This window comes from Cupressus sempervirens, chromosome 1 (genome assembly GCF_028749045.1).
Source record: "Cupressus sempervirens isolate cs-2001-9-10 chromosome 1, ASM2874904v1, whole genome shotgun sequence".
Classification (NCBI taxonomy): Eukaryota; Viridiplantae; Streptophyta; class Pinopsida; order Cupressales; family Cupressaceae; genus Cupressus; species Cupressus sempervirens.
In genome coordinates, this window is record NC_143118.1 from 23,157,886 (window position 1) to 23,183,700 (window position 25,815).

At 35.9% G+C, this 25,815-nt stretch overlaps 1 pseudogene; it reads left to right on the forward strand.

Annotated features, from left to right (window-relative positions):
- Positions 1-6,470: 6,470 nt before the first annotated feature.
- LOC149575978 (U3 snoRNP-associated protein-like EMB2271) overlaps positions 6,471-25,815 on the forward strand; it is a 45,407-nt pseudogene continuing 26,062 nt past the window's right edge.

Consider the following 25,815-nt stretch of genomic DNA (forward strand, 5'->3'; position numbering starts at 1 on the left):
GTTGTCACTGAGGTTTGAACCCTTGTCCAAAGCCTATGCATGAGGACAACCTAGTGAAACATGAAAACAACCTCCAAGCTATGGGACTTGAACTATGAGGTTGAGTCTCTGGAGAAGGTTGGCTTCCTCTTACTATCAGGGTGCACCTAACTACTCTTGGAGAGGAAAAGGGAGAAGGAGAACATGAAAGTGATTCTACCTAATCTAATCTAAAGAGGTGATGCACCAAAATAGAGTGTTCAGACCAATCTCTGCCGATATATGCACTATTGAACCATAATGAAACTAAGGACATACACATTCAGACTTGCTTTAATATAATAATCACATACAGATCAAAAGACCAAGATGAATGTCACAAGGAAAGAGAGATTCACTTATATTATCATTCATGGGCCAAGGAGATACAGTTATGCAGATCATAGATCTCTACAAAACATCAGTAAGAGGCAAAGAGTTCTTGCACTTTCATAACAATGGCTGAAAGATATAAGGCAGAAAATCATGCAGTTCAGAGGCACAGGGGAATTTACACTAAGAATCTGCAGAGCAATAACAGAGAAAACAGAGAAAGGTTGACCCCTTCAAATTTTTTAGAAGTTGCCTTTATAGCTCGGGCATAACTGAGATGTCCTCCAACTGAAGTTACTCCCCAACCACTACATTAAAGTCCTACATAGAACAATCATGGGGATCCAGAAGAAAATCTGATCTGAATATAGCTTTTTGGTACCATGAAATCTGATTTTTAACTAAAATAGGGCCTCAAAAAGATAGAAATGACACCATAATTGTGCTTTGACCAGGTAGATAAGTTGGATTGGGGGGTAGAGTGTTCCTCTTTGTTTCATATTTACTCCAGGGTGGTTGGAATCGATCATAAGATCAGATTATGCAAAAAACTTCGGTATCCCCTGTTCCTAGTTCACGAACCAGCGTGGTCAGCAGGTCAACATAACCTTGGCACTGAAATGAGCCACATGGACCAACAATCTCTTTTCACTTTGCCACCCCACAAGGTCTTCCCGAGGTTCACTAATCTTTCTTTACTAATTGCGCCAATTCCTCAAACTCCAACTACGATGGTCACATTAACTGCCAACGCATCTAACCGTTATTGCCTCCACCAAACCCACTAGGACACATGTCACTGAGGTGCTATGTCGCTATGCATATCCTCCAAGCAATTTTCCATAGTGAGATAGCGCCCACTATGGATTTAGACTGATCTGACGATCATGAAGACTCGCCATATTATTGCGCTATCTCCTTAAAAGAAACTTGAAAACTTAGGCCCACGAACCACTTGGCAACCACCTGTTATCTTCATCTTGGCGTAACCTGGCCCTACCGATCCATGTGGCACAATGGTGCTATGGGTAATATCCTCATAGTTTTCCATAGCGAGATAGCGTCCACCGTTGATTTTCCCTAGATCTATGGTGATCAACAAAAATGCATGACTGCACACCGAGTTGGCTGAGTGGACCAATGAAATATCACCACTGTACTATGACCCACCTGACAATTGCCATCAAGAATGAGCCATAATATTACTTTGGAGAAGGGCATGCCCATGATATCGTCTGTGCCACGCGTTGTCGAGGCGCTATATCGCTATGGATAATTTCCTCGCAGTTTTCCATAGCGAGATAGCACCCACCATTGATCCAAACTGATCTGAGGGTGAGGAAATCTTCATGCATTCAAAAGGGGCGTGGGTCCAGGTAACTGTTGACATCAACGAACTGCCCAGCTGGCGATGAATCAAATCCTTGTTCCAAGCACAGTCATCCTTCCACGTTGCCAGAGGTCCCACCGTGTGCGCTAAATTTCATCACTGATATCCAACGGGGCATGCTTGGGACTCACCTTGCTTCTGATGTCGCTGTAGTATCATTTTTTGTCTGGGCGCTATGTCGCTAACGGCGAGGAACACAAATTTTTTGATAGTGCTATAGCGCCCACCGTGGATCTATCAAAACTCAGCGCTGGAGAAACAACAAGGAAAGGGAGGACCCACCCGACACATGGCCAAAAGGTGCTATGTTCCTGTGGAAAAACAACATGCAACTTCCCATACCGAGATAGCGCCAATCGTTGATCTTCCTTAGATTTGACGATGGGGACTTGCGGGCTCGTAGAAATATTAAAATGCGCAAGGAAGAAATATCATAAGGTTAGCCTAAAGTATTTTGCGCCCTTTTGAATATTTGAATATTTAAAACTTGTGAACGTTACTACGTTGAATTCAAATGTGGTGATTCTGGCGGGAAGGCAAAAATGACCAACATGCTTCTTATTGTCACCGCAAATGCATAATTACAAAATTTTGAAATACAATATGCAAACCCACATGGGCACTTTCCTTTCAGTAATTTGCAACATAGAGCTATGAACTATCACCCAGAGTTGTCCTAGACAATGTACAAACATTCTTTAAATAGACATATTTACACCAACCGAGAAGTTTCTAGACCAATCTTATTAGATTTCCACAATCCATTAAACATATAATTTTTGCTTCTAGATTTGGTTGTGTTGGCTTTTTTTAGCATCAACATTTCATATCACACTCTGTGATCCATCATCAGGATGACAGAATGCAAGAATGGAATAGTTCTAGATTTGATTGTGTTTCTTTTGTTTAGCATCAACGTTTCAGATCACACTCCGTGACCCATCATCAGGATGAGAGAATGCAAGAATGGAATCGTATATTCTTGCATTCTCTCATCCTGATGATGGGTCATGGAGTGTGATCCGAAACGTTGATGCTAAACAAAACAAACACAATCAAATCCATAAGCAAAAATTATAAGTTTCTAGACATCAAACCCCTACCCTTGAGACTAATTAACTTTAAAATTCCATATAGAATAGGCCCGATACACTTTTGACACTTATTTTGGAAATTTTGGTCAACCCTACTTCAGAAGGCCATAATTTTTGAACCGTTGCTCTAATTGGCTATTATAACCACTTTTCATAATCCTTGGCTTAAGATTTGCAAGGCTTTACACACAGAAGGTCAAATTGACCCCATTTCAAAGCTCATCTAGTGTCTCCAAGGGCTTCAACGGTGAGCTTGAAGTTTTTATACCAAAATTACACACCAAAAATACCTAATAAATCCACAAATACTTATCATATGGCACTAAGCCTTAATTGATAGGCTGATATATCCAAGATGAACATCCACCTCTGAAATTAGGACATTTCGAGCTTGTATGACTAATTTACTAAGTAGAAAATCTCTAGAAACAACAACTCTGCAGTAAGACAACCCTTATTCAATAAATAGAAAGGAAATATTTTTGGGTGATGCAAGATTGGTCTTACACCCACGATGGTCCTCTGTCACAACCTTGTGTAATGGACCCAAGAAGTTTAAAATAATAGGATCTAGTGCCATTCACTTCTAACCTTTTGAATTTATCTTTATCAACATAGAATCTATCAAATTTGCAAAAGATTGTTTTATCCCCTAGTTAAAGATTGGACTCAGTATACAATATAGCTTTGTTGTTAGTCTTATTGCTATCCAAACTGCCAAAGAGCTTGTGTTTATTGATCTTTTTATACCAAAAGTATCTGTTTGCACCATTCTAGTCAAAATGACACCCTTTAACCTCATTTTAAGGGGGTTCAATCATATTAATGTCATTTCCAAAAATCCATGAATTGTTTCTTAGTTGGAACATCCATTTCCACAACTCAGTTCTTTCTATGTGGTCATTTTCTGCATATACATTATAGGTGCCAATCTTTTCATGACTATATCTAAAAATGATCCAAATTATTTAGATTAATCCGTGACAAGGAGGACATTACCAATTGGTAATATGTTTGCTCCACTTAGGGCCAACTAAAATGACAACCCCACTTTTCCTTTATGGCGAGATGTGGTGAAGTATTTGAGATCTTTTGAGATGCATTTTAGGGATACATCTTGATAAAAATCAACAACTTTAATTTCTTGGAGAAGGATAACATCTTTTCCTCTATTCATCATAAGAAATCTTTTAATAATATATTTCCTATTAGGGGAATCAAGGGCCATGACAGTCCATGACATACATTTCAAGTCCATAGGCAACCTTAAAAATCAATATCCATGAGTGTTATAAAAGCTCTTATAGAAGCTTGGGAGTTGTTTCCTTGGTATTTATTCCCTTTATTGTTATTAAAGGAGTCCTTCAATCCCCCTCTCTTCTTCTTAATCACAACCTCTTAGGGGTCCAAGTATTGAATAGGGGTTTCCAAAGTGTTTCTTAACCTTTTGATCCTTTCCCTCCCCTTCTTTTTTAGAGCATTAAAAATAAAAATGCTAGGTTCATCTTGAGTGGCATTGATGAGAACAATAATGATCTCATTAATATCTTCTTTACCTAATTTTAGTGCATGAAACATCTCTTAAGGAGCATCACTTGGCTCTACCTCTTGAATCTTAATGGTACCAGGGTTAGAAGAGACATAAAGGGTAAATGCAAAAATGAAATGCTTGCAAAGGGGAGGTGGGGGAGGAAGATTCAAGATGATCACAAGGGAGAAATTAGAGAGCTTTTTCTCTTTAGCATGCATATTTTGAAGGGCTTCCAAGCCATCACAAGAAACTACAATATTAGTATCGTTGTTTAAATTCTTAACCCTACCCAAAATCCTAGATTCGTTCTTAGTCACCTTGTGGACACTTCCAACCTTGCTACCATTCTTATCTAGGACTAAGGGTGAAATGACATGTTTTTCCAAAGATGCCTAGTCCATGGAGGTAGGATTGTGGGGTGAGGAACCTTCACCTTTGGAGGATCTGTTACTAATAAACATAGGATCAAGGACCCTTGTGATTTTTTCAATAGAAATTTTTTGAGCATTCTTAGTCCTGTGTTTAGGATGAGGATCATAGGGCTTCAAACCAATTTTTCAAGAGTTGGCCTTAAGTAGGTTTTGACCCCTAGGGAGAGTCTAGCTGGTGTACAAAGTGACAGGTTCACCTTTTCCGAGAAAGCAACTTTGAGGTGGTCAAGTTTTTTAGAAATGACCATAAAGTTTGATGGAAGATGTCTTAGAGGGGGTATGAGAAGCAAATTTAAAGGGCTATGTATTTGGAGTATTCTTGGCAAGATTATTAAGGTAAGAATTACCATTGCAAGTCTCTAATGATTTAGGGTTAGCAATAAGTTTCTTTTGATTAGTGGACAAGAGCTTCACATACGTCTTGTCCTACACAAGAAGCACACATTGATTCCTCCAAGGAATGTAACAAAACAAGAAACCAATTGATCATCCAAATCATTTCCCCCCCCCTTGGCGATATCTAGACTAGGGTTGAGAGATATAAGGACCCTTGCATTAGTATGGAGGAGAAGATAATTAGTTTTTATCAACCCTTATAACATTTATAATGAGTTAAAGAGCACGAGGTATAATATTGAACAAAAATGGAGGAATGTTTTCATTAGAGAGCCACCAAGGGCAGGATAGGGCAAAAATCTCCTCTTGTATAGGTTATGGAGACCATGAGATGACCCAAAAGTTATAGGCACCTATCCTCCAAAACTGTCTTAATACTTTTCTTTTCGCTATTATTGTTTATTGAAAACCCCAAAACAATCCTTGCTGTAACATACGAAAGCATGAAAAGTGAAAAACTAATATTTTTCCCCACACTTTATGAAGCCACTCATTTTAAAAAGTTTGAGAAGGCAGATTAGTTAGTTCCTGGGTTGCTAGAAATACAATAGAGCTCTTTAATTTAGATTTTTCTACATCAATAGCCATGACCATTTGTTGGTTAGGTTTAAGCGTTGGTAGGTAGTTCCTTACACCCATTGAAGTCCTTGGTAGATGTGGATGTGGTTGATCACTACTTGTAGAAGCGTGCTCCATCTAGGATTGAGAGGGTTTCTTGTAATGCTTCCTTGAAAGACGCATGTTCGACCACCAACGATTTTTGGAGACATTGAACACTTTGATTATGGTTGGCCATTGGGAAATAAAGACCCTATAGAAAAAAAAGTTGGATAAGGAAATAAATGCTATTAATAGAAAATGACCTTCTACACACAAGGAAGGCCTACTTGAAGATCATACTCAACTTACAACCAATAGATTTCTTATTTATATGTGAAACTATTTTTAAAACTAGTTATCAAAAATTAAATGAAAACAACTTCAAATTAATCGGAAAAGTATTGTAATATGTCTACCAATATTTATATAGTTATGTAAATTTGTAAAATTTATATAGTTATGTAGATTTGTAAAAGTATATGTTAAATAATTTTTTTAAAAAAATATTCCTTCCATCCAATTTAATTCTTTTCGGTCGCATAGGCAAGATTCAGTCCCCCAAAACCTAAAATTTATTTTCAGAGGTTTAAGCCGATGAAAAAATGCAGTGGCAGTCACAGAGTTTCTGAAGGAAGGTGCCGCCATTGTTAGAGCTGAAAGGATCAAGATTTTCGACAATGTTTAATATGAAGAAAAACCAGCAGCGCCATAAGAGCAATGTATCCAGAGGAGGAGGAAGAGGAGGACAAGGAGGAGGAAGTAACAGAAAAAGAAAAACTCCTGCAATTGGCAATGACCCATTTTTCAACGATAAAACCTTTAAACAAAAAAGAGGGAAAGGGGAGGAGATTCACAGCAGCGAAGAAGACAACGACGATTTTGTTGACAGAAATGGGGAGGAAGAAGATGAAGACGTCGCCTTGGAAGATACAGAGACTGCTGATGATAAGCGACTTAAGTTGGCCAAAGCTTATCTGGACAAAATTAGGGAAATAACAAAAGATCGGGATGAGGAAAACGAAGAAGATGAAGATGAAGAAGGGCGGAGGGGTAAACGGGATTCGCTTGTTGCCGAGATTCTTCAGCAGGAGCAGCTCGAAGAGAGCAGCCGTGTACAGCATCTTCTTGCTTCGAGGTATTTCCCTTCTTCATTTAAATTTATTTATCGGATTGATAAAATTCTCTTTTTGGCTAAGGTAATAATTGGGAGGATGATTTTGAAGGTATCACGTGCGAGAAAACTTTTTCTTGATAAGAACATCGAGCAATGGAGTTCATGAAATCACTTGATTTTTGTTTTGGTTAAGAGACAGTCCTAAAGGTAGAAATTGAGCACGACAGCGTTTTAAAGAAGCAAGATAGACATTGCAAGGAGCAACAGAACTAGTGTCAGTTTACATGGGCAATATTGTGTAGTTTTCTCTTTAGGGACATTTCCTATTTTTGCCCTAGAACAATAGTTCCTATTTAGGTTGAAAACTGTATTGTATCTTAAATATTAAAAAATGATGAAATTTAATTATCATTCAACTCAATAATTCTGAAAAGAAAACTCATCTGAGTTTTCTGCTGTGTCATTGCTGATTGCAGTTCTCTTCCTTAATATTGACTTGTCTTTCACTCCTTAATAGGTCCTCATATATAATCCAAATTGCTGATCTGCTTATTCGATTTCCATTCCAAAAATGTCTTGAATGCTCCCATCTACAAATGCATTTTGCTCACCCTTGTAGCTTCCAGAGTTGGGGGACTCACACCTTTCCATAATGGGGCACTGCTTTTTAATTAGAGAAATGGCAGAAAAGCTTCTGATCTACAGCCATGGGCTGGTTGTCTGTGCAGTACATAGGCTTTTGGGCGGGGATTTTCTCTCATCTGAGCATTGTTGTTGTGTGAATATGGATATTACGACAATGTTTGTTGCAGTCTTGAACAATGTTGGTGAAGCGAAGGATATGGTTGCATTGTGTACGAAGCTTTTCAAGAAAATTTCCTTGATGAATTAGACCATATGCAGGAGAACATTGATGAAAAGAAGATGATCGCTTTGCTAAAAGTCTACTATGTGATATGTCAATGAGGGAAGGAAGTGAAGAGATATCCCCTTTGCTGGGTGGATGGTTCTAGAATTGTGTAGCGGTGGATGGTGGCAAGATGCAATACTTTTCTGAAGAAATTGATGGACCTACTAAAGGAGTGTGGCCTGGTTGGTTGCAGAAGTAATTCGTTTTGGAAGGTCTTGCTAGGGATGAGGAGAGTGTTCAGGTCAAAGATATCAGTGTTGCCTCCTCTAGTGTGGAGCTACTTGTGAAAGAGGATTTGGCCATTCATTCTAAGTGTGGCCCTGGATGCCTAGTCAAGGTTTGTGCTGCCAAGGAAATGCCTGGATGGGTTGTTGTTTAGTAGGATTTATAGAAGATGTTCGGTTGAGGGGTAGATGAATTACAGATAGAAGTAATAATCAGGACATTTTGAATACAGTCTCTTGCCCAATGATGTGATTTTTTAGATATTACTACAAGGGCGCTGCCCCTAGCCGCTATTTAATGATAAAAAATATTCTAGTCAACCCTATTAAAAATTAAATTGCTTTATAATTTCTTCTAACTCTACTTTCCCTTTTAAAATAAATTTCTTCTGTTTAATTCTTGTAGATATGGTTGGCGGTGGCCTATTATAATGAATTGCCATTATATTTTATTGTATATCCTAGGTTTATTTATTAAGAACATGATCTCTAGCATGGGCATGATATATTGCAAACGTAAAGTTGTATCATATGGTTGGTTGTAGTAGTTGCCTAAATTCCTTCAGAAATATGGAAACTTTTTGTTCCTTTGAATCTGTCAAGATGAGTAATACATACAAGCATGCAATTATATAGTCATAGGCATGAAGAGTTTTCATAGTTCAAATCAAAACTGTATTCATTAAAAGGCAACTTTCAAACCTAAAACAATCCTCAAATATAGTCGCATATGATTCTATAGAGGAAAACATGCAGAAATCATACAAGAACTGTGAAATGAGGTAAAAGGGGGTAGATAAATAGTTACAGAAGTCTGTGATAGAAGTCAGCTGTAGTGCTTGATGTATAGGAGCATTGCTTGTGGAGGTAGACTTGGCCATGCTGTAGATGTCAATGTTTCACATCCAAAACATGTTGAGGCTCTCATTAATACCAGTGGTGAGCTTTTAGCATGTGGGGAATATCTCAGCTGTGCTGTATAACACTTTTTGGTGATTTATATACGTGGGGAAATGGTAGTCATATGGGTTCTAGAAGAGCTAAATGGACATTTGGAAGGAATATCCTCATCTTCAATTTCTTGGGGACCACGACACACTGTTATAGTAATCTCTATAGGCTAGTTCTTTACATTTGGTGATGTAACATGTGTTTTGGGTTGTGGAGAGGGCCTCAAGAAATGAGCCCCCTTGCTCCATCTGATCTTGAACTTTTGGTAGAGGAATTGCCCACTTTTGGCCACACTTAAAGAACAATCCATGGTTCTTACACGAGACCAAATCAAATAGCTGGAAATGATATTTTACAAGAGTTTCAAGAGATTGCCAATTATCACATTCATAGATGTATCTATGCAAAGGGATTGACTTTCAACATTTTCTTCTCACCATGTTGGCAAAAAATGCTCAGATAAATTAATGAAGATTGAAAAGGGTACAAGTGCCTAGGTTTTGAGGTATTTGACAACTAATTGCAAAAGACGAACCTCGTAAGGGATCCATTGAATCCCATAAGTAATTTGTGGGATGAGGTAGAGGTATCCATATCATGGATGGAATAATGGAAACCTTTAGTTGTTGATCAATCAAAGTCATTGAAGTGACTTGTAAAAGGAAAATGCATCTAATAATAGTGGATTTTAAGGGGGAGATGAAGATGGTGCATGTGTTGATTACATCTTTATCTTGACCATTATCATAATAGACAACACCAATAATTGTAGAGTAGTTGGCTTTTGGTTGAGGAGCATTATTTGTTGGTTTTCGCGAAGGATCGCTGCAAATGTACTAAGCGCTGCCAGATTGGTATTTGTGTTCCAAATGCCAGCAACCTCTAATTTATAATGAGCAAAGGCTATGAAGAGACGGGGATGCACCAGGGACTTGGGCTATGAAACTATAATTATTATGCACTATTATCATAGTAACATGGAGACACGTCCCTCCCCTTTTGCCCCACATCTCGAAGAAGGGGATGCACCAGGTACTTGGGGACTTTGTCCCCCTATCCCAAGCGACACCGTCAATTTCTGCCACCTTCACTGAGGATGGGGGGATGTCCAATGTTTACTATGTGCTGATTTGACTATTTATGTTCAATGTTCGATGTTCCAACTCAATGCAATGTTCAAGTATTGACACTTTTACATCTTTATATCTTCTATTGCAATACATCTTTTCATAACTAGCATTTTAAGTATCGTATGTATAGTATATACAACGCCCCGTCCCCTGCCACCGTCTCCCCGTTGTCCCCAAATTGAGGCCCCTCTGTAAGCCCGTCCTAGGAACTTGCCCCCCAATTCTGCCGTCCCCCCGTCCCCGAAGGCGGTGTAACTATGACTATTATAGATTGCCCGTTTACAAGAAGAAACAAACTCTTATAGTTTATAATTAATATTACAAAGTAGTTTCAAAATATTAATTGTTATTGTCTATTAATAAATATTAATAGCATAGAAGCAAAAAATGACAAAAAATCACGATTATGTGTGATTAATCATTAGTTGGCATGTGCAGTGATTCATTCTCCCAAAAATCAAGGATTTTTGGTCAACGACTTTCAACTTTTTTTGCAATTTATTAGATGATTAATTGGCAAAAAGTGACAATTTGATAAGCAAAATAATTACGGGAAACTAGCGAAAACTCTAATAGCAATTGTGATGGGAAAAACTTGCAAAAATATGACGTGTTTCTCTACGAAATTGATGCGTGGCGTTCAAGATGCAATTGGGAAAGTGGGGTTGAAAGTTTTGCGTAGTCGCGAAGTATTGTAGATTTGGGAAGTGGCATGAGAGATAGGCAATTACAAAGAAAATTTTCCTCTCTGCATTGAATATATTGTATAACTTGATTGATAATATTTCTTTTCTAACATTGATTTTGTTTATGTGAATTTCAAATATTTAAATTGTTGCAATATGAAGCAAAAGAAGATCATAACAAAGCTTCCTTATTTGTTGCAATATATCTATAAGAGCAGGGTAACATTGTTTTTCACTATCTATTTTAGAGAAAACAAAGAACCCGTCGATAATTATATAAATCACTTTAGGCTTGTCAATTATGACATATAAGTTCTTATGATTTATGAAATTGCTCAATATTTATAACTTAAATTAAATTTATAATTCACGCAGCTCAGTCTTTATGTTCAACATATATAGAATTATTTTGTTATATACACGTGTATGTATCACTTCACATATGTGTATGTCATGCCAACTTTGTATACAATTGTTTGTTGAGTGTATATAATGAAAGGAACTTGAGAGAGTTCTAAATAATGAATTTTCCTTCTTATCAATTGATGAGATTAAGGGGCTTCCTAATGAATGCTTCATAAGGCACAATACTTGTTAAAGGTTTTGCAAACAGGGTTTCAAGAAAAGTAGCCTTAACCTTGGACGAAACTCCATGGTTAAGCATGTCTAAGCTATAATACTAGGATGAATGACCTCTCGAGAAGTCCTAATGCTTCACCTCTACGAGCTTCACCTAGATGCAACGAGTGGTTAGTGCTCCATTCATTTTCATGAGGGATGGGCTGTTGTGAACCACTACTCACAAAACATGGGTCAACGAGTTTAACTCAAAAATTATTAGCAATATCAAAATTTAACTTATGGAAAATATCTCCAACTTATCATTTGATGAGCTTAAGGGGCTTTATAATGAATGTTTCATAGGGCAGAACACTTGCTGAAGGTTTTGTGAATGGGGTTGCAAACAAAGTGGGCCTAACCTTGGAGGCAACTTTGTGGTTAAGTGCACTTTGAGTTGGAATAGTACTAGGATGGGTGATGTTTTGGAAAGTCCCGATGCTTCACCTCTGCTCATCACCTAGATTCAATGAGTGTTAAGTGTTCCATTCATTCTCATGAGAGATGGATTCTTGAGAACCATTACTCAAGAAACTTGGATCAATGAGTTTGACTCAAAAATTACACTGATGAATTTTGATAGAGATATCATAGTTTGACTACTTGTGGAAAATATGGCCTACTTATTATTTGATTTGTATAAGGGGCTTTCCAATAAATGGTTCATAAGGCACAACACATATTGAAGGTTATGTAAATGGGGTTGCAAGCCAAGTGGGATTAACTTTGGAGGAAACTTCGTTGTTAAACACACTTGAGCTAGACCGCTATTAGGATGGGTGACGACTTGGGAAGTCTTGGTGCTTCACTCTTTATCACTTAGATGCAATGAATGCTAATTGTTCCATTCAATCTCATAAGAGATGGGTTCTTGCGAACCACTAATGAAACTTAGGTCAATGAGTTTGACTAAAAAACTACATAGATGAATCCTGATAGTAAATATAACGATTAGATTTTCTGTGGAAAACATCTCCCACTTATCAATTGATGAGTTTAAGAGGCTTTCTAAAGAATGATTCTTAAGGTACAATCATGGTTAATTGCACTTATTCTTGGAGTAGTACTGGGATGGGTGACCTTTTGGGAAGTCCTAGTGGTTCACGTTTGTGAGCACCACTTGGATGTAATGAGTGCATAGTGTTCCATTCATTCTTATGTGAGATGGAATATTGTAAACTACTACTCGTGAAACTTGGGTCAATGAGTTTGACTCAAAAACTACACAGACGAATCTTGATAGCAATATCACAAATGAATTCTACTTAAATGAATATGAAGATTTTCGTAGCTTCATTCTGATTTTGAAAAATAAGAAAGGCCACATCATATTTTGTTGTTCAAATCATAGCTTGATTGAATTCTAAACAAACAATATCACGGTTAAAACTTTGAGTACTCCAAGTTTAAAATATATCAGGAGGTTGTGCAAGTGCTTTGAATCATTATGTATGTCCCTTTTCATCCATTCTATGGAAATGTCCTTTAATTAAAAAAGAAGCGCAGTTCTTGACTGCTTTTCTTGAGTTTTTCACATTTTTTTGTCTATATCTGATTTTTGTCGATTTTTTCCAAAATTCCACTCCTCTGGTTTGCGGATTTAAAAATCCCACTCCTCTGGTTTGTGGATTTACTCCCCAAACGATTTATGCTTTTATGGGGCTCTAAACCATGAGATACTCTGCTTTGGTTATCAGTAAGTTTATACTTTGCTAGTTGAAGTTATGATTTTATAGTACCTAAATTTTTGTTATAGTACTTCGCATTTTTGCAGTACTATACATTTTTTATTTTAGCTATGGCCTTAGTGGAACTTAAATTTAGGGACATTGCAGAAATTATCTTTTTGGGACAAGTTCTGCACGTTTTTCTTTTGGGTGTGGATCCAACTCTAAATGATGCCATGGATATACAGCTTAAGCTTTTGCACCAGAAATAAGTCACAGTTGACTGTATGCCGTCAAATTACAATGATCTTTTAGTTATTTTTATTGGTGTCTGGAGTTCTCAACTGTATATTGGTTTAGTTGTGTATTATTGTTGATGCGACAAATAAGAGCAACTTGATGGCCTGGAGATTCAAACCTCTTGTGTTTAAATTTTTTATTATAAGAACTTTTTTTCTTGAGGTGATTCTTTGTGTTTATTTAGACCAGGGCTTTTATTTTAAATTTTTTGAGTTTCATTCACCAGAGAATGGTTCAAACACTTAAAATTAGTAGTTATGATAATCTGAAATATTAACAGAAGATTGTTAATCTAAAAATACTTGCTTGTTTACTTGATTGTCAATGAAATATTAACAAAATACAATTTAAAGATAATTTTTTCGTAGATGTTATGATAGCTTGCTGGTGCATTTATCTTTTCTCTACTTCCAGAAAAGGCATTGTATTCAACTGAACTGCCTAGTCGTTTGATTCTGTTACATGTGTGCATACTTCATTCAAGGAACAAGTCTATGCGCATGAATGTTTATAGCTGTTTTAGTTTCTTTTTTTGATGTTTATATCATGAATTTTGAATAGCTATCCAGCCTATTGGTAATATTTTTTTTTTGCTAAAGAAATGTTGATAGTGTGGTTGGTGCTGAGTTTTGTAAAAGAGTTCAATGCATAGCCTCGTATGATGGTTTGAAGTAGTAAGTAATTGAGTGGACAATTATTCCAAATTCCAAATTTCTCTAATAAGTGCCACAGGAAATTATTGATTAGCCCTTCAGAATTTTGAAAAGAATTCATTTAGTAAATGGAAATTCAAGACAATATGTTGTGGTATGTTAGTTTGGTTCCGTATAATAAATGAATGCTAAAGGTCAATTCTCAACAGGGTTGTGAAGCCTTCCAATCAGGTAAAGTGGCGAGTTGTTAAAAGACACAAGCAGTCTGTAACAGCTGTAGCTCTAAGAGAAGATGATTCAAAGGGTTTCTCAGCATCAAAAGATGGTACTATTTTTCATTGGGATGTTTAAACAGGTGCAAGTGAGAAATATGACTGGCCTAGCAAGGAAGCCTCTACAAAAAGTTTAAATAGGAAGCAGCGCAGCAAACATATTCTATCAATGGCTATCAGTTCTGATGGCCGGTACATGGCTACTGGAGGATTAGATCATTTTGTTCATCTATGGGATACCCGCACACGGGAACATATTCAAGTACAAATTTCATAACCTCTAGTGCTTATCCATTATTAATCTGGGCAGAGCAATCATTCAATTTTTAATCTGCTCTATTTACTGCAGGCCTTTCCAGGTCACAGGGGAGCTGTGTCTTGTTTAGCTTTTCGGCAAGGTACACAGCAACTCATATCTGGATCATTTGATCGCACAATCAAATTGTGGAGTGCAGAAGACAGATTGTACATGGATACTCTCTACGGTCATCAAAGTGAAATCCTAATGGTAGATTGCTTGCGAAAAGAATGAGTTCTTTCTGTTGGACGTGATCACACATTGCGTTTATGGAAGGTATCTTTTAATGTATTGGTGGAAGGATTTAGGTACTTAGAGATATCCTGTTTCATATATAATTTTTTATATAGCAGCTCAAGTTTACATTAAAAAATAATGTCACTTCTTTTGAGGTGTTTGATGATAGTATTCTGAAATTTTTGCTATCAGTATGTGTTGTGTGTCATGAAACAAATACCAAGATCTGCTGTAATTTGCTTTGAAACTTCTTGTCTAGAAAATCTGAATGATCTTATGGTGTAGGTGCTTAGCTCATCATATCATTCTCCCAATCTAGTGTCTATATTATGGAGCATTCCCGTGGTTGTGAAAAGTTCGTTTTATCTTTCACAATATTTTACCCCTTTTTTCTAGCTTCCCTGTATAGTTTTAGTATTTTATTTGTTGACATTATATAAAATGATGGATCATTTATTACTAATGATGTTCAAGGCAGATAAACTAGAAATTCCCATCACCATCCATTCAGTGGCTTCAACTTTTATGATGAAATCTATTTATGGCCTTTTTTCTTTAGAGTGCTTGTGTGATGGTTATGGTTTACTGATTATTTAATAGATTCTCCCCAATGACTAACTTTGGTGTGCAGATTCCTGAGGAGACACAGTTAGTGTTTAGAGGACCTGCAGCATCTTTAGAATGTTGTTGTTTTGTCAACAATGAAGAGTTTATATCAGGTTCTGATGATGGAAGCATAGAACTTTGGAGCATGATGCAGAAAAAACCGGTTTTTATTGCAAAAGGTGCACATGGGCATGCGGGTATTCAACATCTCTCAGAGAATCATGGCGCTGAGGAAAAGCCAGAAGAAATGACATCATCACAAGTTAATGATGGCAATGATATTGGTAAGCAATTTGTAAATGATAATTGGAAATTTGGGTTTAATGTCATGCCACTGTTTGATTAAAATGCCAACATTGAACAAAAATAATTGATCTATTGAGAAAGGTTAAAAAAGACAACATTGAAAAAAATGAATTAATTTGCATAGGAAGGTGCAATTAGCAATTATGCTAGGCAAAATAAGTGTCACAACTGCAGCTCTTCAAACTTGAAGTCTCTCTCTCTCTCTCTATACTATTCCGGAATCTCTATGGTAGATATTTTTTTAAAAATCAAGGATGAGTGGACTGTAAAGACAACCCCTGTAACTAGCCAAATTTGTTGCAAGAGAAATAATGTCATTTATTCAAAGAGATATAATTAATTGATAAATCATTGGTGCCTTTATTATACTGTTCAGTTGGAGAGAAATTGGGTTGAGAGAGAGTATTGGGTGTTTGATCATTTTGCTGCATAGATATTTACTGGTCTGAAATATGAGTAAATCTTCTGTATCAAGCGCATCTTATGATATTGTATTTGTATGTATGTGATCTGTGATAAACCAGATTTGAGTGAGTTAGTTAATCTCATTTGAAGAACTTTTATATTCTGTATCTGCATAGTTGAAGTGATTGAACTTCGTATACTACTGACTGATCGATTGTTTGGTATTGATAATCAGAAGTTTAAGAGCCCTGTGTATTTGTTTTAGCTTTCTATAAAAGGGTCTATATTTTGTGGGGCTGGATTTTCCACCCCTGAGTAGGAGGGTTTTCTCAGGATAAGTTATTGTGTCATTTGTTATCACATTCCTGTATTCTGGTTCGAAAACATTAACAACCAGAAGTCGTAAATAACATGTGAAAGTACTAATGACTCCTTTAAACCATCTAAGCTCATTGGTAAATTATTCCTCTGATCAGGCTGACACTAACCTGCAAAGCCAACACCAATTGCATTGTAAAAAAAATCCAAAATGGAGACATTACACGACCTGCAAGTTTGGACCTTGTTACTGCTTTTTAGATGTCTATGTTTTTAACACGCTTTTGTTTTGGTTCATTTGTTTCTCTTTCTTTTCTTCTCTAGTTTATGTGTTTAAAACATTGTGTTGAATTTTTTGCTTGGATGCAGGAAATGGTAACGTAACACATAAAATGGGAAGTAGCTCTTCTGTAGAGTCCTGGGTTGGAGCTCTTGCAGTGTGTAGAGGGAGTGATCTTGCTGCATCAGGGGCTGGTGATGGAATTGTGCAATTGTGGGCTATTGAGAACAGCAGTAAAAGCCTTAAAGTTGTGCATGATATACCTTTGGTAAGAAATGAGATCACCTTTTTCTGTTCTGAAGTCAATGTCAGATGAGAAAAGGCCTAATTAAAATTTAAATAGCACCAGTGAGCATATTTTTAGTGGGAAGTTCATATTGCTGAAGTTAAATGCTAAGGTTATCTAATTCGACTCATTAAAAGATGATTGTCTTGCACTATTGCATATTGCAAATATATGTTACATTAAGGGCTTGCTTTTCTGCCTTTTTAACTTCTGATGTAAAACTTTCCTTGCATTTGAGTGCATATTGTTAAGATTATAGCTACAGTCGGATTGATTTAATCATAAGATACAATGTTGATATAATAAAGATTATATATGTATAGTGCATAGAGGATTATCAAACAACAAAAATGGAAGGTATCTGCCGGCAAAACAAACTTCATCTCAGCTATGGGAATGAAAGAAGATAAGGTATCACAATTAACCTACTACCACGTATACTCGAGTCAATGGAATATAAGGATTGACTCATCAAACAAGACTTACATTGATACCTATTATTGAGCATCCACACTATGGAAGAGAATCAGGTCTACTATCATTTGAAGACTTGTTCTACAAACCATATTTTAAATACACAGTGCAGAAACTAGAATTGAACAAAATTCTCTTCACACAAAAACCTACCATTGCTGAATTGTAAAGGAAGATGAATATTAATAGAAGTTATCTCAGAGATTCATTCGAATGCTCCAGCAATATTCTCTATTGGCAGTGTTGGTACTATAAGCATCAATGATTAGACTCAATTCAGACATCAATATATATTATCCAGTTTTCTATAGCTTAGGATGACACCTCAATCAATTAATAAAAATGATTGATAGAAATAATCAAGAAGGAAGGAATCACATAAGTCAGGTCCAGTCAGAATCAGCGACCAGTATAGAACCTCACAATTATATATCATAAAAAATCTCAGTTTCTCTTTCAGCTATCAGACAGAAATTCAACTCTAGGGTAAATTCATTAGTCGCAGATGACTATGATGGAAAAAGAGGGATTACAATTTATAAATCGAATAATATCCCATATGATTGGAATATAATCAGACAATGAATATCCAACCAGGGAATACACATGGAAGAATACATAGTCAATGGTACAAATGAAGATTCAGACTTTGTGTCTATTCAGCATATGTCAGAAACTACTAATGCTCATTATATACAAATAACATGCTAACAAAGCATAAGTATCGACCCAAGGAATAATATTAAATCAACTATTTTGGGTATTTGCTGAAAGGTGAAGACACAGAAGAATTTTGTGATGCTTATTATTGATATAATCACCGAATTGGAGAAAAGGGAATCGATTCATCACTTAGAACATACGGTCAGTATTTTTGCCACATATAAACAAACAATGATGGGGGTCTCATAGGAAGTCGGTCCATTTCTTACTTAGTTGAGGAGTTTAATGAAAAATCCAAACTGATCCAAATTAACACAAGGCACTATTAAAGACTGCAATTGTATCATCCCGATCTATGATAAGTCAATAACCAAGATCGAACTAGACAACAATCATATTTGAGGACATTGATTATTGTGAAGAAAATGGTTTGGAAATGTCATCATAACAAAAATATGGTCTCCAGTTGTATAAGAAATTGATAGCATAATTTTAGTGATAAGGAAGTATGAAATGGGAATGTTGATTCAATGAGTAAGAGTGTAAGAGTGTAACGTCTATTGTCAAAATAAGATAATTATATTATCACCCTAAACAAATTGAGAGAAAACTTACCAAAAGGAAGGGGTCATCACAGCGGTAGCTGAGATAGGAAATACGTGATCCAGTTGAACAATGTTTTGTTAATAGGGATGGTAACAATCATGTTCATCTTCAGAAGAGACAAATATCATTAAGCACTTCTAGAATATATCTAACATAAAGTCAAATTTGGAAAAATCTGCATATTTGGAACAATGTTCACTATCGCACCATATGATAGAGGGGCTACATCAATATTATGGGGGGGATATGACCATTCACCATAATACTTGTATCATGCATGGAGGCTTATGATGGATTTGGGGATGTTTTCAATAGCAGTTACACATTTTCTAGACCTGTCAATCTGAAATGACTTGAACACCTCATAGTGTTACTAGAACTTTTCATGTGATACAGAGTCTCAATCCATTAATGTACCTTGCAATTTTCTCAACATCATCATCCACATGTCTAGATCTGATGTCCAATCTATAGAATTCCTCAGTATATTCTTTCACAGTCATGTCCCTTTGTTTCAAATTTTGCATCTTTCTCAATAAGCTAACTTGGTAATCAGCAGAAAGGGATTTGTTCTTTACCTTGTTCACCATCTTTGGCCAAGTTCTTATCTTCTCCTTTCCTCTCCTTTGTCTATTAGTTTGCAAGTGCTCCCACCATAATGATGCATGACCTTTCAGCCTAGTGACTGCAATCTTCACCTTTCTGTTATCAGGAGTGTTTTCATACCAAAAGAACTTCTCCATATCAGAGATCCAATCTAGCACAGTATTTGTATCCAATTTCCCATCATAAGGGACAACTTCTACAGCAGGCTTTGAATTTGCCCTAGACAATAATTGCAACAATCTTTCCTCATCTCGATCTTCTTCAGATTCTGGATTATGGTCTGGTGTTGTTGCTTCATCATCACTTACATCTTCAAGATGCGCTCCTCTCCTCTGGGCTGTCTTCACATCATCTAATCTGGGTGCAATTTGTCTTAACTGATCCAATATAGCGTTATCAACATTATTTCCTCTACCACGAACCATCTTTACAAATTAGGTTCCTGCAAGATCGTAACCCTCTGCAAGTTATAGGTCAAATCCACAGATCTGCCACCCTACAACCAGATCCAAATCAGGGTTCTACACGATCCAATCTCCACAAGGATGAACTTCGGGCTCTGATACCAACTGATGCAGGCAAGGGATGAATAACTAGGGCCAAAGGCACACCCAGCTATCAAAACCACCCTACAAGAGTTAACACAACGGAAGAAAACACGAGGAACAGCACCAAGGAGAGGGAGAACAAGGATATATTTATTGATTCATCAAATATTCAGCATACATGCCTAGCTGTAAGGCCTTTTGGGTTACGACCAATTACAAATGTACAACTTCCAGATCTTCAAATCAGCTTTTTAAATCCACATATCTCTTTTCTATTGAACTCTCCCCAAAAGTCTACCTTAACCCTAAACCTAAACACCCTACTTATACTTGCCAAAATGGCTTACGGATAATTCTAGAACATGGAGAAACCACAAGTCGGCCCTCATCAAATATAATGACTATACCAAAATTAAATGTGAGCGAAGTCGGCCCAATTGGAATTAGGCAGAATGAACTAATGTGTAGGATTATAAAGAAACCCAGGATGCTCCTGCATCACAAGTTCTCTACAATTGTATTTTTCCACCTCTCCCACTCTATTTCACTTGTTTAGGTTTGTAACTTTATCCTATTTTTCTTATGCTTTCTTATTTTCATCTTGATGATGGATAATTGAGTGTGATTTGGAACATTGATGCAAAATTATTCGACACAATTTAATCCAGAAACTCTTATAGGTAATGTTAAACTATTTTGATAATTTTGTGGATATATTACTTCAAAATAATTAAATTTATATAAGGCGATTGTAATGTTGATTTTGTTTTTTCAAATTTGTACCCTTGCATAATCTTAGTTTTATTATTACAAACCCAAATTAGAACCTTGTGACTTAGCGTCAGCTCGTTGTTATTCCATACTGGAATTGAAATTTGGATCTTTGAGCCACATATTTTCTAATTCAAACGGGCATTGATCTAGGTTTTGATCTTCTTTGTGTAGTAGCTAAATTGAGAAGTGGTCAGATCCAAGAATAACAAGCATACTTTATGCACAAGTGGGAAAGATTTCCAGGTTCTACTGATCTAGTATCTTTAGTTATATTAAAAAAACTCAAATGAAGATTTATCCAAGTTAAGGGTGCGTCTTTTAGTTTAGTGTTTGGTAAACTTGCTCCATTTACAAATAATATAAAGTCCAGTTATGATTGCTTCACCTTCTTAACAACCGCTAAATTATCTCATTAATAATATATTTTTGTTGAATTCTAATGTCCCCTTTTTGAAATAGGACCTAATAATAAGTAATAATAAAATAAAATTATAAGAGAACAAAAAATAATTTATATATAAAAATTTAATAATATTAAAATATAACAATACAAAATTAAGTCAATAAAGGTTCAAAAGGCATTAAATGAAAAGTTGTGACTCCTTCAAACATGACATATATAAATAGAGAAGAGAACTTCATTAGAAAGGGGAGAGAAAGGAGTAAAAAGGGAAAGGTATGAAGAAAGGAAGAATTAATAGAAGAAAAAAAAGGAAATTAAAAGATAAGGATGTGACTCCTTCAAAGGGCAAAAGTTTTGAAGGGTTGGGACTCTTTGAAAAGATACTAATTACGAAGGCTTGTGACTCTTTCAAAGAGGCCAATTATGAAGGGTTGTGACTCTTTTAAAGGGCATAAATGATGAAGGGTTGTTATATTAATTGATAGGCTAATGTTCTCTACAACTTGTGGTGATCTATGATAGGGACATTACAAGATGCATCTAGTCTTGATTGAATATTCTTGCCTCTTGTGGGTTAAAAACTTAAATGATAAATTAATTACCCTAAGGGATGGATTTGGTTCTGGTTGGGCGTCCTTGCCTCCTGTGGGCCAAATGATGAATTGATTACCCCAAGGGATGGTTTTGGTCCCGATTTTATGTTATTGCCTCATGTGGCCTAAGTGGTGAATTGATTACCCTAAGAGATGGTTCTGGTCTTGGTTGGACTTTCCTACCTATTTTGTGGACCAAGTTAACTTTGGCTACATTATATTCATGTGTTCCCTCCATTTTTTTTATGTGTATGTTTTGTGTTTTAATGTTATGCTTTGTGTTTCGATATATTCACTTGTTTTCTTTGTGAATGCTCCATGTTTTCACGCATTCATGTGTATGCATCATGTTTTCAAGTGTACGATCCATGCTTTGCTTTATGTTTTTAGTTGATCTAGAAGAAGAGAATAACTAAGAGTGAACAAAAAGATATGAATTTGTGGTATGCTATCATGCGAACATTGGCATTTGCAAATTCAATTGACACCATTATGAGATGGGCTTGATCTTTTTTCTAGAAGAAGAGAGAAAAAATTCTCTCAAGCTTTGTCAAGTTTCTACTATTGATCATAATTCACTTTCAAAATAAGGGAGAGAACACATATGATAATAATTGTGCAGTGGAAGGTGGATATGGATGAGATTCCATGATCATTTAATCATTGCTTGAGGATGAGCAAATTTGGGAAGGGCATGTAATGTCCCCTTTTTGAAATAGGATTTAACATAATTAAATCAAAATATAAAAGGATAAAAATAAAATATAAAGTAATAAAATAAATATTAATATATAATATAATTAATTTTAGTTAAGTTGGTGAAGGGTCAAAAGGCATGAAATGAAAAGGTGCAACTCAATCAAACATGTGATATATAGTGGGAGGAGAACTTCATTTGAAAGGGGGAGAGAGTATAAAATGGAAGGTGTGAAGCAAGGAAGATTAATTGAAGAGGATAAATAGAAATAAGAAGAAAATAAGGAAGTGATTCCTTCAAAGGTCAAAAGTCTTGAAGGGTTGTGACTCTTTGAAAACGTGGTGATTTTGGAGGTTTGTTACTCTTTGAAAGAGGGCCAATTTTCAAGGGTTGTGACTCTTTCCAAAGGCATAATTATTAAGGGTTGTCTCATCCAAAGAGGGGTAAACCTTTGCAAAGGGAGCCACGATGAAGAGGTGTGGTTCAAGCTCACATTGCAAGATATGAAGGGGCAAGTGTTTCATTTGAGGACATTTAGGGAGAGCAATTTGGGGAATATTATATTATTCTCAAAGGCAACATTGATAAGTGTTGACTCAATTCTAATGAAATGTGGTGACCCTTTTACCAATAAAGTATACAAGAGTTATCATTCCAAGCCAAAATGGAGGAATAACAGTAAAAGAGTGTTATGCAGATTTTGAGAGTAGACTGAGTAGAAGAATAACATTTGATAAAGGAGATTGATTTAAGAGATCAAGCTGATATGAAAAATTGGACTTTCGGTATTCATACAACTTATTTCATCTTATTTAAGTAAGAATTGCGACTCTAACTGCTAAGAATTACAACTCTAACTGCATTTTTGCTCTTGCTTCATTTTGGATTTGTGAATTCAGAGCAAACTATAAGTTGTTCTGAAAAAGGACATCACGTGAATAGTATCAATAAATATGATAATTATTTTCTTGAATCCTTTTTTAATTGTGGAAAAATATTCGATTTGATATAATATTAGTTCTGAAAGGGGACATTACATGAATGGTATCAATAAAGATGATAATTTGTTCCCGAACTCTTTTTATTAGTGCATATAGTTGGGCCATATACATTTGATCAAGAAAAATATTCAATTTGAGCAAAGATATAGGTAATACTACTAATTTTACTCATCACTAGTGTCGTTCTTTTCAAGTGATTTCATGTTTGATAATTGAGGATCTCTTGTTGCACTTGTTCCTATTCTTCTCCTTGTATTGCATCCGCTTATCTTTCATTTGGAATTGGGTGGGCTGTTTGCTGATCGATTCCTTGTCCTTTTCTCATTTCTCCCTAGGGGTGAATATTCCCCTACTTTTTTTGCACCTCCAAAAAGATTCAAGGTGATATCAAAGGTAGATTGTCCTTATATATCCAAATATCCCCCTAACAAAGTATGATTTGTATGCAATATTATTTGCAAATCTCCATTTCTACCTAATTATTGCCAGGTTTTGGGGTTTGATTTTGTTTCTTATTTCTCGAGAGACTCGGTTCTTCCAAGGCTAGCAGTTGTTTTGAATTCTTTAGCAATTCTCTTTGATTTGACCACATTTTGAGCAGTTAGGGTAGAACTCTGACAACCCTTGACTTCATCCTTTTGTATTTAGCTCCTTTCTTAGGTCCGGATTCCAATTGAATATGGCATTGTGTGGTAGGTTTAGGAAGGCACAAATGTGCACATATAACCAAAATCATTTTATGATTTTATTTTATCAGCCATTATGAAAGTGTATAGGTAATTGTCTAGTCCTACCAGGAGCAAAGAGCTCCAATTTTAGAGTCCGGTTATACATTCTAATCCACAATTGTGTATTCAAAACATTGTGGTTAGAAGGGTCAAAGTTTGGCTCCTAATCCTTGATGTAGAATCCAGCTCGATCCATTAGCCAAGGTGTCCCTTATTGATTTTTTTTGAATCTTTGATTCACACTCAACTTGGAAGAAGCCTTTTGCAGATTTTGGACTTTCACCTCTTGCCCTTCCTCTTCTTGCCTCCTGAGACTTTCCTTCAATTGATATATTATTCTGCTTTATTGCTCCATTTTTTTGTGCTCCCAATCTTTTTGTCATTTCTCTGCATTTTTCCGCTCTCCCTCTCTCTCTCTCTCTCTCTCTCTCTCTCAGATTGATATTTAATTATATTCTTATTTTAAATTTTTGGGTCTTCAGGCTGGTACACAATCACGATTCCATTAGTATTATGTTTTATGCTATATTTCTTGTTTTGTGCATTTCATATGCTCTGAGGCTATACTTTATTTTGTTTCAAATATTAAGCCTATGTTCATGTTATGTCAGTTATCTGAATAGATGCCTTGTTGTGCTATGTGGAAAATAGACCGGATTTGTTAATTCACTTACGTTTGCACAGTCTGGACGATTTCTTATTGCTGGAGTTGGGCAGGTACGCTTTTTATTTTTATACGCAATCTGAGTTCAGTATGATTCAAAACCATTGTATTTTTTATTTTCAGCTTATATTGAAGGTTTTTATTTGTTGTTTCTATGGTGGGCAACAACAGCTCAAGGTTGAATTCTTGTCTGTTTTTGTTCTAACTTCTAATATTCAACAATCTAGAAGAATGCCAAAATTTCTAACATACATGCATTGACATTGCATTTTTTTGGTAGGAGCATTCTTCTTTAATGATAAACGTGGTCTTGCATTTATGTGGTTGCACCTAATACTTCCTATTCTCCTACTGCTGAAACATTGATTTATAAGGGGTAGTCTATTTGTTTAATTGCTAGATTAAATGTGCATCATGCCTCTATCTCCCTAGCTCAAGGTTTCTTTTCTGATAAAGATTCACGTACCCATATACCTTGTATCTTGATTTACCATTTCATTAAGCTCAAGTATTGGACGACCGTGAATGATAAATAACCTTTTTTGTGAACACAAATTCATAATTGTTTGCACAACTTGTTATTTGGTATTTTTATGAACCTTTCTCAATTGATTAAAATTTTGAATGCAATGTTGGACCATTTTTATACCTTTCTTGAGCAACAGCAACACTAGATATCTTATGGACATGCAGATATCCAAGGTAAATGCAAGTCGACCTACACGTTTAGGTGAACATGTGATGTCTGTCCCTTTTGGGATTTACTTGGATTAAGCCCAAAAATAAAAAATCAACTTCAAGATGAGAATGCATAATGCTCAGTGACATAAACTTGTAATAAAGTTGCCCACTCTAAAGATCCTAATTGGAATTATTTTTGGTTTAGGATCTGCACTTGTCAATAGTCACTAGAAACTTATATTACTACAATAAATATTAATAATCCATAATAGCTTTTTAATTACATAAATCCATATTAATATCTAATTCCACATCAATTTCAT